The sequence below is a fragment of the Lathamus discolor genome, chromosome 16 (assembly GCF_037157495.1).
Source record: "Lathamus discolor isolate bLatDis1 chromosome 16, bLatDis1.hap1, whole genome shotgun sequence".
In the NCBI taxonomy this organism is placed as follows: Eukaryota; Metazoa; Chordata; class Aves; order Psittaciformes; family Psittacidae; genus Lathamus; species Lathamus discolor.
The window spans coordinates 5,839,616-5,852,987 of NC_088899.1; the positions used below are offsets into that span (position 1 = coordinate 5,839,616).

Here is a 13,372-nt window from a genome sequence, read left to right on the forward strand (position 1 = left end):
TGTCAGAGACTCGGGCAGAGCAGCAGGTCTGTTACTGCAGCAGTTTGCCAATGGTGATCCAAGCAGCCAGAGGCTGATTTCTTAATTACTGATCCCTGGAGTCTGAAGAGAGGAAAAGAAGCTATTAAATAAAGGAGACAGCGTGGATGAGAAGAGGGGCAGCAGGGATAGGCGTTGCACTTTGAAATATAGATTAGGTGCTTAAATTTGCCCAGACACATGCTGAGTACCCACAGGTAAAGGTCTGGCTGCTGCTTTCAAAACCAGCATCCAATAAGCCACTAAAAACCCTTTTAAAAGTCAGTCTGTCTGGTGGGGGAATCAGAAACACACAGAGAATCAGAGAATACTTACGGTTGGAAAGGCCCATGAAGCAACTATCTCTCTTACAGAACCTTACAGAGGGATGACAGTTTCCGACACCATAGCAGATCTCTGTTATAACTTCCTAACACAGACACAACCTTCTGACCATGTCCCAAGTGAAAGGAAATCTGTCCATAAGAAAACACAGTGACAAAGGAGGTGCTGTCAGGTAGTTCCTTCACTTTACCCCAGCAGACACTGCTCTCCAGCAGCACTGGGCCTCCAGCCCGGGAGCCAGCTTCCTTTGAGAGCACAGGTTCAACTTTGGTACCCTGCCTGCGCAGAACGCTTTTGGAACGCTCTCAGACATCTGCACATGCAGTGGAACACTCAGGAGAGTGAATCATATTAGGAAAGGAGTAGCAGATTTAAGAGCTGGTTTTGTTTTGCATTTAGATTTCTATACTTATAATCCCTTCGAGAAAAGCATCTTTAGGAGTTCCTGAGTGACAGATCTGCGGGTCTCTATTGGGTCGATCTATTCTACCTGACTGCTCTAAGTATAAAGTATTTTAAAACACAACAATATATGCATGTGAGAAAGCAGCAGCCTTGGCAAGGAAACGTCAAAGCAGTTCTGCGGCTACTTACAATAGGTTTTTAAGAGCTAATGCAATTTTAAGAGCCAGGTTTTCCATGAGCAGCTACAGAGAGTTGGTAACATCCAGTACTTACACCCAACAGCCTACGATTTAAAGAGTTAAAGAACAAAATTCAGTTGTTAGGAGGGAAATATTTGAGGCAAACTCCTAGAATAACCGCTGAAAATCAGAAACACATTTCTTCAACGCATGAAGCACTGGACACATCTGTCCCATGCATCCTTCTTTGGATGCATGGAGGACTGCTAAGTTGAGGTCAATGTGACATCCAGTGTCCTCTGAGGACAAAACAGCCACGAGGTATTGACTGGAAGGAGTGAAAGAGACTTTCCAGGGAGGAAAAGAAGAAAACTATCAACTCCAAGAAAGCATAAGCATACTCCTGACCCTGGAGAACCCTCCATGAGTCAATCCTTAACCCTCAGAAGAACCTCTTGTTGCCAACAGACATGTTTTGCTCAGAGAAGCTGCGCCTGCCCCATCCCTGGCAGTGTTCAAGGCCAGGCTGGAGACAGGGGTTAGAGCAAGCTGCTTTAGTGGAAGGGGTCCCTGCCCGTGGCAGGGCGTTGGAACTGGATGAGCGTTCAGGTCCCTTCCAACACAAACCATCCTATGATTCTCTCATTCTGTGTTTTCAGAGACCAAGTCAACCTTTGCCTCTCTGTTGAGCCTTTCAACAACAAGGGCAAGGGACAGTGGTGGTCTGTCTGCTACGAAATTCCCAGGCACTGGAAGCTGAACCAACTGCTCAAACATCCACATCATTGGTTCCTACCCAAAAGCCACCATCAGATCCCTGAGGTCATGAAGGTTCACAAGCATGCCCCATTTCTGCAGAGCTATAAAGCCATTGCTTGATTTGTCTGACATAGAAATAAAACAAATAGAGCTCTAACGCTCTATTGCTGATATTCAACCTGCTGCTGAGAGTTCACAGCACCCCAATTATTAACTGACATATTGTAAAGCTTCTTGTCAGCCTGGAATCCAGAGACAAATCACCACTGCTATTGCTCCTAGAAACCCTCAGGATAAAAGGAGAAAGGAACAATAAGACCCAAGAGTTTCTGGGCCTCTAAAGGAGAAGAAAGGTCTTATTTTACTTAATTTGAAGCAACACATTTTATTGGAATGACAGTGATAGACTCAGGGTTGTCAAAACCAATTGCATCCAGAAGCACTCACTGGAAGCAGCCCTTAGTCACTTTGCCAGGCTTCGCTGGATAATTACACCATGAACTTGTTCCTGCATCCAGTATCCCAGGCCACAGTCCCAGGATAAATTATATTTTCTATTCACTTGCTTTCTGTTACTTCCACTTTTATTTCATGTAAAGGAAAAAGCAAGACTCTTCTTTAAAAAGGATACATCTGTAACACCTTGAATGCTTTCCCTCCTCCCCGACATCTTGTTACCTTGTGTGTCTGAGGAGGGGATGTATTCCCATTGAGTACATCAAGATTGCAAAACTCATTCCAGAGAGAGCACTGGGATGTTATCCAGCACTAGTACAATACACTAATCCCTGCCCCTAAATACATGAGACTGGGCCTGGTTCTCTAGACTGCCCTCACCCAGCTCAAAAGCTTCACTAGTGCTCAGTGGTTATCAATGGAAACGAGAGGACCGTGGAACTTCCTCGCTCACTAGATGAGAAATATGAGGGTTTACTCCAAGTGCTTTATGTACAAGCTGACACTTATCACATCCGTGTCTCCATGATAATTACAACAGCCCGAAACAGCGTGGAACAAATAGGAACCAAACTGCCAAGCACAGGAAGAGGTTCTGCCTAATGCATCCCTTTCTCTATGGCTGTCAGGAGCAGGAATGCAAAGTACAGCAGCACAGCTGACCCTGCTCTCGGAGTGCCTGATTCACAATAATAGGGATACACTCAGTGGACAAGGCCAAGAGAGAGCAGCCATAGATGTCCCCCAGAAAAGAGCCTGTCAAGGAGATGCCTGCTAAAGTTTCAACAGCCATGAGCCCCTCCTGTCAGGAATGAAGCTCCCAGTTCTTTTTGCAGTGCCTGGTTTCAGTCACAGGAACCAGAGTCACTTTGGCACTCCACATGCGAAGCTGCCCTGCAGCAAAGGAGAACTCACAGCAGCATTATCTGCAATTCACTGGCTCAGTGTTCATTGGGTCTGAAGGGGAGGCGGGGGGGAGCAAAGCAAAGACAAAACTCAGCAGATGACAAATTTGCTTATTAACTACATTGAATAAGAGATGGATTAAAAAAACATAAGGAGGGAGGGGGGATGAAAAGCAGGATGTGAAAGAGGCAGGAGCTGGAACAGCATGGCTAATGTCAACCATGAAATGGAACCCCTGCTGGGACAAGCTGAAAGACAGGCAGGCAGGCTTCCGAACGTTAACTGTTTGATTGCCCTGCTTCAGATGCATCTACCCAGTATCACGTGAGGAAGAGGATTTCCATCTCCACTACAGGTAATCCTTACAAGCTAGAGACTCTAGCACAAGCTGAAACAGCTCTGAACAGCAAATGAATTCACTCTGCATTGAAAACTGTTATTACCTTCACCCCAAGCTGACCAGGACACACTGTGCAAGAGTCATCACTAATCAAGTAATATCAAATGCATTCACACAAGCTTTAGGGCCATCACTTCACTTTACCTTCATTCCAACTCCCCAGAGCTCTTTGGAAGGTACATTCTGTACCATTTCAGGATTAGTTTCTAGTCCCACTGAAGCCAGTGAGGATTTTTGCATAGACTGAAATGGGGAACTTGTCAAGCACGTCTGCAAGTGCTGCACTTGCTCAACCATCTCCAGTGACTAAGTATCCCCGCACGTCTCCCCATGACATCAGAAATCCAACCTCTCCCTTGAATCCAGCAGTTTAACTGGCACCTCTGGTTAGAAACAACACGGTTGGTCCAGAGAGTCCTGCATATTCATGTCTCTGTAGCAGTTGTATCTTGCCATCACTTGCTACCACTGGGCAGCTTTCTTCCTCAGCAAGAGCAAGATGTAATTACAGTCAGACAGCTCTTTGCATATTCTCTTTCACATAAAGCTTGTCCTGCATCCTTCCTCTGTCCTCATCTCTGTACCAGGCAAGTCTCTGCCCTCAATCAGTTTTATCCCATTCACCTTTTTTTCAGTCTAAAACTGAAAAGGTCATAAAATAAAGCTGAAAATGAATCGATTTAAAGAGCAGCCCCCAAAGCCCTGCAAACCCACTCTTTTGGTGCTTCCATTCTTTATGCATTGGCAAATCATTTTTGTTTGTTTACAGGATTTAAAGAACTCAAACACAATAGTAAGCTCAATGGAAAATATTACGCAGGTACGAGTGGAACAATCACTGAAGCTGGTCATGGCAAAGAACTTCTACTGCAATCAGTGCCAAAAAGTGATGGGCAGGGAGGGGAGAAAGAGCCTCTCTTGGACTCAGCACAACAAAAGGAAAGAGAAATGTGATGGAAAGCCCTTGCATTTGCAGTGGCACACGTGTGCAAGTTCAAGCTCCCAGCATTTATGGCAGTGTGCAGCAAGGCTGAGCTTTACTCCGATCTACAGCTCGGAGACGAAAGCCCAAATGAGAGCCCCTATTTGCAAGTTTCCCAGGCATGTAATGTTAACATGTTTACAGTCTCCTCCAGAGGCACAGCTCATGCCCATAAATTAAACGAGGCACAAGTTGAACTGGTTGTAATATCAGGGACTAGATCACTTACTCAAGGTCAAATACAGAGTAACTGGAAGAGGGAGAATTGGACTCGGAGCTCAAATCCCAATCCAGTGCTTCAACCCACGCAGTCATTCTTCTGCTCACATTCCAGAGGGAAGGCGGAGAAAATCCATTTAAATATCCCTGGTTACAGACAGGATTTAACTAACAAAAAACTCTTACTTTGAGACAATTTCAATATCTGTTCCTCTTAAACTTGATGTGATGAATGCTTGGTTTTAACAGCCTGACAGTTGTTAAAACACGAGCTCTTGTCTCAGCTCCCCACAGTAAGATAGCTGTTAACAGTGTTTGCACACTTACTTACTAAGGGTTTTCCAAATGCATCAACTTCTACACCTCAGAAATGCAAAGGGAGGTTAAAAATAAAGAAGTAACTCAAAATCTGGAGGGTCCCTTTTAGGGCTGCTCCTCACTAATTGCTCAACAACCCCTGTAAGACATTTCTTCCAAAATCAGAGATACCTTAGAAGTAGAATTACCCAAACCCAGCAGCTTTCCATGGCACTGGATGGACTCCACACCTTGGTCATTACAACTCAAAAATGCCATCCTTATAAGATCCAAGGGGCCTCAGGATCCACCCCTTGTATCACAGCCCTAAGGCACATTCCATTTAGTAACCAGCTGATGGACCACCAGCATCACGTCACCCTCTGCCTGCAGCAGACACACACACATCCCATCCCGATCAGTTCTCAAACAGATCAGGCAGGCACAGTCTGCACCAATTCTGTTATTGACAAAGCCAAGGATGGCAACCTCACTTTACCTGTTGGTAAAGTCCGAGTACTTTTCAGCAAGGAGATGTTACCTTCTTCAGGAATGATGAAACAGGCAAAAGTAAACGCAAGAGCCAAGTGATCCATAGCAGGTCCATGGCGTAATCATAGATCACGGACTGGTTTGGGTGGGAAGGGACATTAAAGCTCCTCCAGCTCCGACCCCTGCCACGGGCAGGGACACCTTCCGCTACAGCAGGTTGCTCTGAGCCCCTGTGTCCAACCTGGCCTTGAACACTGCCAGGGATGGGGCAGCCACAGCTTCTCTGGGCACCCTGTGCCAGTGTCCCACCCTCATAGTGGTGAGGTGAAGGGGTTCTCTCCTTACCCTCAAGTGTTTCACTCCAATAATGGAATGGAACGGAAAATACCATGTTTTGTATGCTTTGAATATCTTCTTTTCATGATTTATCTTACCAAGGCCAGTGAAATAACCAAAAATGATCATTATTCCCTCAGTTACATTTCACATGGAAATAAGCCACAACACAATCATAAGGCAACTATTTAGGTCCCTCCTTCCTCAAGCACTGTAAATTCCTCTGTATTTGCTCAGCAGCTTGTCTCAACTGATTAACCTCCACAGCAGAAACTGGAGTTCAAGCCTGCAGTAGCCTCCTCTTAGGACTGGGACCCTGGAACAGCATCAGCAAAATCACCAGTGACATCCTTCCCCAAAACACTCATTAAACCATGAGCTGGTGCTTAATTACATCAGAAAATGGCACTGTGGTGTCAGTGGCAGTCCAAGGGGTGTCTTTCAGCTCAAGGTTATTATCAAGTTTGGGAAAACAAGCAGGATTTAGTATCTGAAGGGATCTTCTCAGGAGATAGCTGGATGCAGCCCTTGGATTTGCAGGTTTCTGGGCAGCAGAATGACCTTTTCATTGTTTTCCTCCAGAAGAGGATCATTCTGCCAGGGTTTGGAGGGTGTGTAAGGAAAGGAATTTTCTGTATACTCTCAAAGTAAAAGAAGGTCAGAAAACAGTGGGAGCTGCCATGAACTGGAGGGGAAAAACCCGAAATATCAGATGTTACTACAGCAGATGCTGCTTCCTTGAGAATCTGTTAGGAATTTACCTTTTTTAACACGCTGATTTTCAGGCCAACTAAAATGATGAGAAAACAGCTTCCAAAAGACTTTTAACTGGCTGTGGATGGGCTACATCTACAGCAGTTCTGTACCATGTAGAAGACAAAGTAAGTCTCTGTATGATGCCCCAGTGGTACACACAAGTAAAGGCTTAGGCTTATATTCATGCTAATGCAGGGCTGATTCTTTTCCAGTTCGGCTTCTTCACAGGGCCCATTGCATCAGGGAAAGGACCACACCACAACAGGTCCAGGGAATGCTTACCTGGCACCACCTCAAGTCACTCTCCACAAGACTACTTTGGACAATGAATCACAGCATGGTTCGGGTTGGAAGGGACCTGAAAGCTCATCCAGTTCCCAGCCTGTCTTGTTTCATAACCACCACCTTGTCAACCTGTCCACCTAACACCGCGGCACAGCACTTGAAATAGATGGTTAGAGCTCCTCAGTGACTCCAACAGTACTAATCAGTAACTGCCCAGCCTGCACACAGTTGTGGTGGCTCATAGCAGGCTGCATTTAAAGCAGAATCTGAATTGCAAGCAAAAATGCTTGCTTGTGCTTAGAGGTGAGCACAATACAAGTGAAGGAGCTGCTGTGCTGAGCTCAAATATACCATGGAAATCTCTGCAGGCTTTAATACTGTATGTAAATTAATTCCTTCATTCCAAATCTTCATCTGTTCCATAGCTATTCTGGGTTGGTTTCAAAGCACCGAGCATGGATCTCGTCCCTGTGCATTTGGATCTCTTCTGGCTGCTGCTCACTCTCCTGCGACAGGCCAGAATGGCGACAGTCTTTCAAAAACTATTATTATTAAATAAATCCCATTTAATTCAAACTAATTCATGGGCAAACTCTAATCAGAGCTACAGCCAGCCCATAGATACGTTGCTGCACACGAATCCTATAGAGATGGCTAATGTTTCCAGCAGCTGCACAGTCTGTGTGCATATTCTCAAGCCAAAACAAGTCTACCTGAGCACTGGAAAGAAGAGGAGGAACAAAACTGTGCATACACTACGTGGAGGTGCTCATTAACTGAACAGTAGGAAACTTGTTTTTCTAACTTGTCCCACTGCAGATCACCAGCCACAGGAAGCAGCCCAAACCTGATGTATCCCTTTAGCATGTTTTCATAGCATTAGCTTTTAATAAATAGAACATGCTCCACCCTGAGAGCAGAGCAGCGCTCAGGTTCCAGCAGAAAACAGGGGTTGTTTGAAATATTTAGATTACATTACAGTTGGGACGTTAAAATAAGCAGTGACTTGTACTGCAGACAGCTATCAGAATCAGCTTGGCAAGGTATGTCTGAGCTAACCTAGTGTGGTTACAAAGTATGAGCTTTGAGGTCTCTCAGGCTGGTGTTCTTAGACATATTATTGATGCTACAATAGTGCTTTCTGATGTCAGCAAACAGAAAAGCAGCAGTGCTTGATGTTGTATAAACAGCAGAACAAGAGGCACAGTCTGCAGAAGGTTTATAAGCTTCAACAGGGAAAATGGGGAAAAGCTGGGAGAAATAAAGGCTATGCTCATCAAGAAAGTGGCTAACACAGGCCTCGGTTCAGCACTTCACTGGGTCCAAGCACTGGTCCAAGCCTAAATCTGTAGCTAAATCCATTTTAATTTGCTATTTCCCAAGTCTCAATTCAGTGCTTTAACTATGAAACCCTCCATTTGCTTCCATTGGGTAACAGGACTGCAGCTTTCTGCAGGTATTAATGAAAGCTCCCTTCCAGTCTTAAGAATTCTCCTTCTCCCTGAAGGCCTCTGTGTGGTTGTTGATCCGGACACTTGGGTTGAAGATCTCCTCTTAGTAATCACAGAATCATGGAATGGTTTGGGATGGAAGGGACCTTAAAGTTCTTCCAGTTCCAACCCCTGCCACGGGCAGGGACACCTTCCACGAGAGCAGATTGCTCCAAGCCCCTGTGCCCTACCTGGCCTTGAACACCTCCCTGTTTTCAGAACATAATTCCAAGTTTATTTGATTGAATCAAGCTAAAATTTGGGAACTTAGGGACACCTGAGGACATGGTTTAGTGGGGGACTTGACAGTGCCAGGTTAATGGTTGGGCTCAGTAATCTTGAAGGTCTTTTCCAACCTAACTGGTTCTGTGATTTAAGTGTGCAACAGACCATGCTAAGTGGGATGAAAGCTGGGAAGAACCACCACTAACCCACTGAACTGTAAAGCCAGAGTCACTACACTCAGTTTTATTACCTGTCTCAAAGGACTAATAAAAACCCAAGCATCTTCTCTTCTCAATCTACTTCACCATTGTGGGGTTTATGGGGAAAGCATCCTCCCACTGCGCTCAGAGCGAGTTCCACATCCCAACCAGGACTGTCCACGTGACAGAGCAGTTCAGCAAGACACTGGCTCAAGATTCAGTGCATTTCAGAGACAGTCTCAGTGACTTCACCAGGCTTTGAATGAGTCCCAATGAGAGCTTCAGCACTGCCACACAGCCTGCTACAGCCTCCCAGAGCAAAGCTGGCAGCAGCAGGAGAGAAGGGTCACGAATCTCAGCCATGGGCTGTGGAGCATGCCTTGCATGCATTTCCTTGGTCAGCCATGCCTGTTTACATCAGAGCTGTCCCAGCCTGACCTGCAGGCAGCTCTGACTCTTACACAATCATTCCTTTCTAGCCTACAGACAGGCAAACCTGGCCAAAAAGAGTACAGGATAAGAAACATCTCTAAAAGAAACCCAACTGTTGCTCCATTTATTCAAGCACAATTGCTATCCAATAGTTAAGTTCAGTAAACATGGCACAGGCATTTGCAAGGATCTATATGAAACATGTGAATTACCAGCAGTAATTGCCAACCCTTTTTAACCTTGTGCCCAAGTAAACTGCTGGCTTTTTCTCAGTCTGACTGTATCTCAGATCTTTGGGTATCTATTGATTGATGAAGCAGCCTGAGATAACAGAAAATAGAGGGTTAACACTGCAAGAACACAGATCTTCCTACGTCCATCAGCTCTACCCTCACAGAATTACTTCCTTACTCATTCACCAATCCTAACAACACCCTGCTCCCTCAATAACATTGAGGGTAAAAGAGACTAAACAGGAAGGAGACAGAGATGCACATGGGAAAACCAGCACACAGATCCTACATGGCTGCTTTGTAAAGATCACCTTGGTTATATTTCAAGGCCATATGGCACACCTCTTCCTATCTGTTCATCATTCAGGTCAGTAGCCTGCACATCATCTTGAATCCTCTGAGTGCTCTTTAGACCTTCACATCCACCCTATGCCTAGGTCTTGCAGTCTGTGGAGTATTCCTGACTTTCCATTCATAGAGCTAGTTTCCTCAATGTCCCCTTGCCTCGTTCTGATCCATACAGACTGTGGGCATCAGTCCTTGTCAGAGAGCTGCAAAGATCATCTTCCTAAGCTGCTATTTTTAGCCCCCTCTGCACATGAATCTACCAGCTCCATAACTCCTAATGTAAATACAAATCACTTGCCTTCATTTTATTCTGCTTCAAAAAAGACAAATTCCTACCTGTAACTGACCTATATGAGCCTCTGTCACCTGCTTGTTCAGCTCTCAAACAAGTATGGAGGTGGGCATCCTTTCGTGCTGCTCTTTAGTCTTGAGGGGATCTCCTTAAAAACAGCAGCAAAAATACCTCATTAAAATCCTGTTTGCAATAACTACCAAAAAAACCCATCCCAAAACTATGTTCCTACTACTCCACAGCACAGCGGAGTCCTCCTAAGAGGCAGAATCCTATCCTTCTGTCCAGTGCACTGCCTTATCCCTGAATAAGCATGGAAACATGTTTTCCAAGCACAAAACTCAACCCAAAACCTTCTCCATAGCAAGACACTTGTCACTTAGGACTCCTGCTTCTCAGATAGGGCTCCTCTTAAGGCAAGGGTGAGAACAGAGATGGTGCATTGCCTGCATGAGAAAAGACACAAAGCAGTGCTTCTCATGTTCCTCTTTTATCAGAGATTGCGACATTCAGCTCATAATCCCAAACCTGATTCCTGCTGCTTTACATCCCATTTTGCTCGCCAGCTTTCAGCACATGGAATACCAAGCAAATCAGGTTCTGCACAAGGAACAACTGCACCTAAAAGCGCAGTTTAAAAGGAAGTTCTTTTGCTGATACCAAAAGAATGCCTAAAAAGCCACTCCTCAAAGTACTCCCTAAAGAAGTATAATCAAAAGAGTATTAGTTCACACAATGGAAAGAATGAGGACTTGAACCTCACCCAGGAGGATGGCAGAACAGACTGTGGTGCTTGATGGATAAAGGCTGCAGAGCCTAAGATTGACTTGCTCTTCCCATCCCACGGTACTGAAAGACACCATTAGCAGCTCCTTCCCTGGCGATACATCAACCGAACAGATCATACACATTGATACTTTGGCATTTTTGGAAGTTAGGGTTAGTGTTTTACACGAAAAGCTCTGCAAATAACAAATGTTTAAGAGCAGACCGTCAGGAATTCCTCTTATAGAGGATTAATAACCTCACACAGATTCATTTTGCATCATTTGCATCCAACAGTTTATGCATTTGTCGGAGTTTCAGTCTGAGAGCCCAAACTATACCTTTATTTCTAGTGTCATTTTGCCATCATCAAAGAACCAGCAGAACTGCATTATGCATTACTGTATTATGCATTACTGCAGGGCTGTGTGTGGCTTCAACCCCAGAATCAACAGTTTCAGTGATGGGAAGTGACCCCTGAGCTCTTCCCCTGAGAGGAAGGAATGAGTTGCTGCAAGCAACTAAACAACTGATGACACAGCTCCTTGTCTAGAAAACACGAATCACAAATGTCACCTCTCCTCAATGTCATCGCTGGTGGATGCTGTCACATCAATGGGTCTGATCCTATGATGTCCCTGCTTAATTTCCCACTGACTAGAAAAGAACAGAAGCTACAAAGCACTTCCAAGGGTTAAGCTTTCAAGTCAGAACCCAGTTGGATATCCTGCATCTTAAAAACATCATCATATCTCCATGTGGAGTTCAGTAGGAAACATGGGCTTTCAGAATCAAGATAGGTCCATTCCAACAAGTGTTAGTGCGCCCTTGAGAATGAAATGGCACAGGGAAAAGTGGGTTTATGTCAAAGTAACACTACCAGGAAAATCAAGATGAAGCCTCCCCACTGGGTCTATTTTCCACAGCTTTACGGATAGTATAACACTAAGACTGAAAGGCAGAGCAGTAAATTAAACTATAACAGAAATCCAGAAGGAAGTATACCACTCCTATACCTCTCTTCTCCTGCACCTTCTGAGAAGCAAAGCTGAAAGCAGCCTGGTTGCTCACCCCAGGTACACAAAACACAACTGCTTCATTTCAGAATGCAGCTTGACGTGGCTCCACATGCCCAACCCAACTCCATCCCAACCCTTCGCAGCTCTATCTTTCACAGCTAGAAACACATCGACACATCCACTGGTTTTGAACACTATTATTTATGACATTATTTCAGGGTCCAGGAAAGGCTGTGCCTTAATTACAACAACATGTGCAGCACTGCAAAGTCAGTTCCCGATCACTGGCTTCTCAAGGAGGCTCCACATCTCCAGGAAAACATTTGCTTTCCTAACACAAGAAGTACTTTTCACTCCACAGTGGGATTTACAAACCACGCTGCCAAGCAGCGGTCACCATGCCAAGTCATAGCTCCACACAGCCATAGAGCAGCAACGGGAGACCAGAACTGTGCAGCACTGCCTTTAAAACCAAATCATTACTGTTGCTCATGCTCAAGGACCACTTGGAGAACACACAGAAAGGAATTTCTGCAGAGGACATTTCCAGGCACAGGAGTAGAAATCAGACACACGATTTTGCTATGGTTACTGGCAACTGCATCTCCTATTACCTATTTGCAACAGCAATTAAAGTCAGCTTGGAGATAAGATGATGAAAAGAAACCCTTATTTACTATGAACACCTGCTGAGACAGCCAAGATTCAGGTGAGTTTTCTGCTAATTCCCGGGTTTTCAGCAGGAGTTAGGATTCAGAGAGGAACACAAATGTGGCTGACACACAAAAGCAATAATCTGGCTGACAGCTCATTGACTTGCAAGAGTCGCCAGGTGCAGTTACTTCTACCTGTCTCAAGACAGCGCATCACCACCCTGATGCATTCAGCACCTATATTTGAGATTACAGTTTCAGTAAGAGATACAGAACGTGCAGGTCCTAATCCTCATCATCCACTTGCAGCCCTGCACCTTCCCCCATCTCCATTTCCAAGGCAATACAAGAACAACAGATAATTTTCATCCCGGTTTCAAGACTAGGAGAGAATCCACCATAGGATTGCTCTGTTCCCTGGGCAAAGCTCAGGAACAGCCCAAAGGCATTAGAGATGCTCCTAGCGTGTTCCGCGTGTTGATGTTTCCTAGCACCAGAACCCTGCAGCAGCAGCACTGAAGGCACAACAACCCCAACACCCTTTATTGAGGTTGCACCACACAAACTGAAGAGCTTGACTCTCCACGACCACAGCGGGGTAACGTGTCCCTGTCGCTGGAGGAGGAAGGGGAAGAATTTATGGAGAGGCAATTTCCAAGCCCTTATTTTGGACGCAAACAGGTTGTGTAGCTGCATCCCAAGAAACTTGTTTGCACAATGCAGAAGAACAAGAAGTCGATCCATGAACAACTCCGCCAGCACCACGCCAATACCAACAGCTCGCCGCAGCAGAAACACATGTCAACAAACAATAGCCGCTTTCCACCCCGGATGAGAAGACAACTAACATGAAAGGCTGGGAGTCTCAGGGGTAAGACAG

General features: G+C 45.2%; 1 protein-coding gene across 2 annotated transcripts in view; it reads right to left on the reverse strand.

Moving 5' to 3' along the window:
• Positions 1-13,372, reverse strand: part of DVL1 (dishevelled segment polarity protein 1) — a 70,194-nt gene that overhangs the window by 55,418 nt on the left and 1,404 nt on the right. The gene's annotated exons all lie outside the window — the stretch shown is intronic.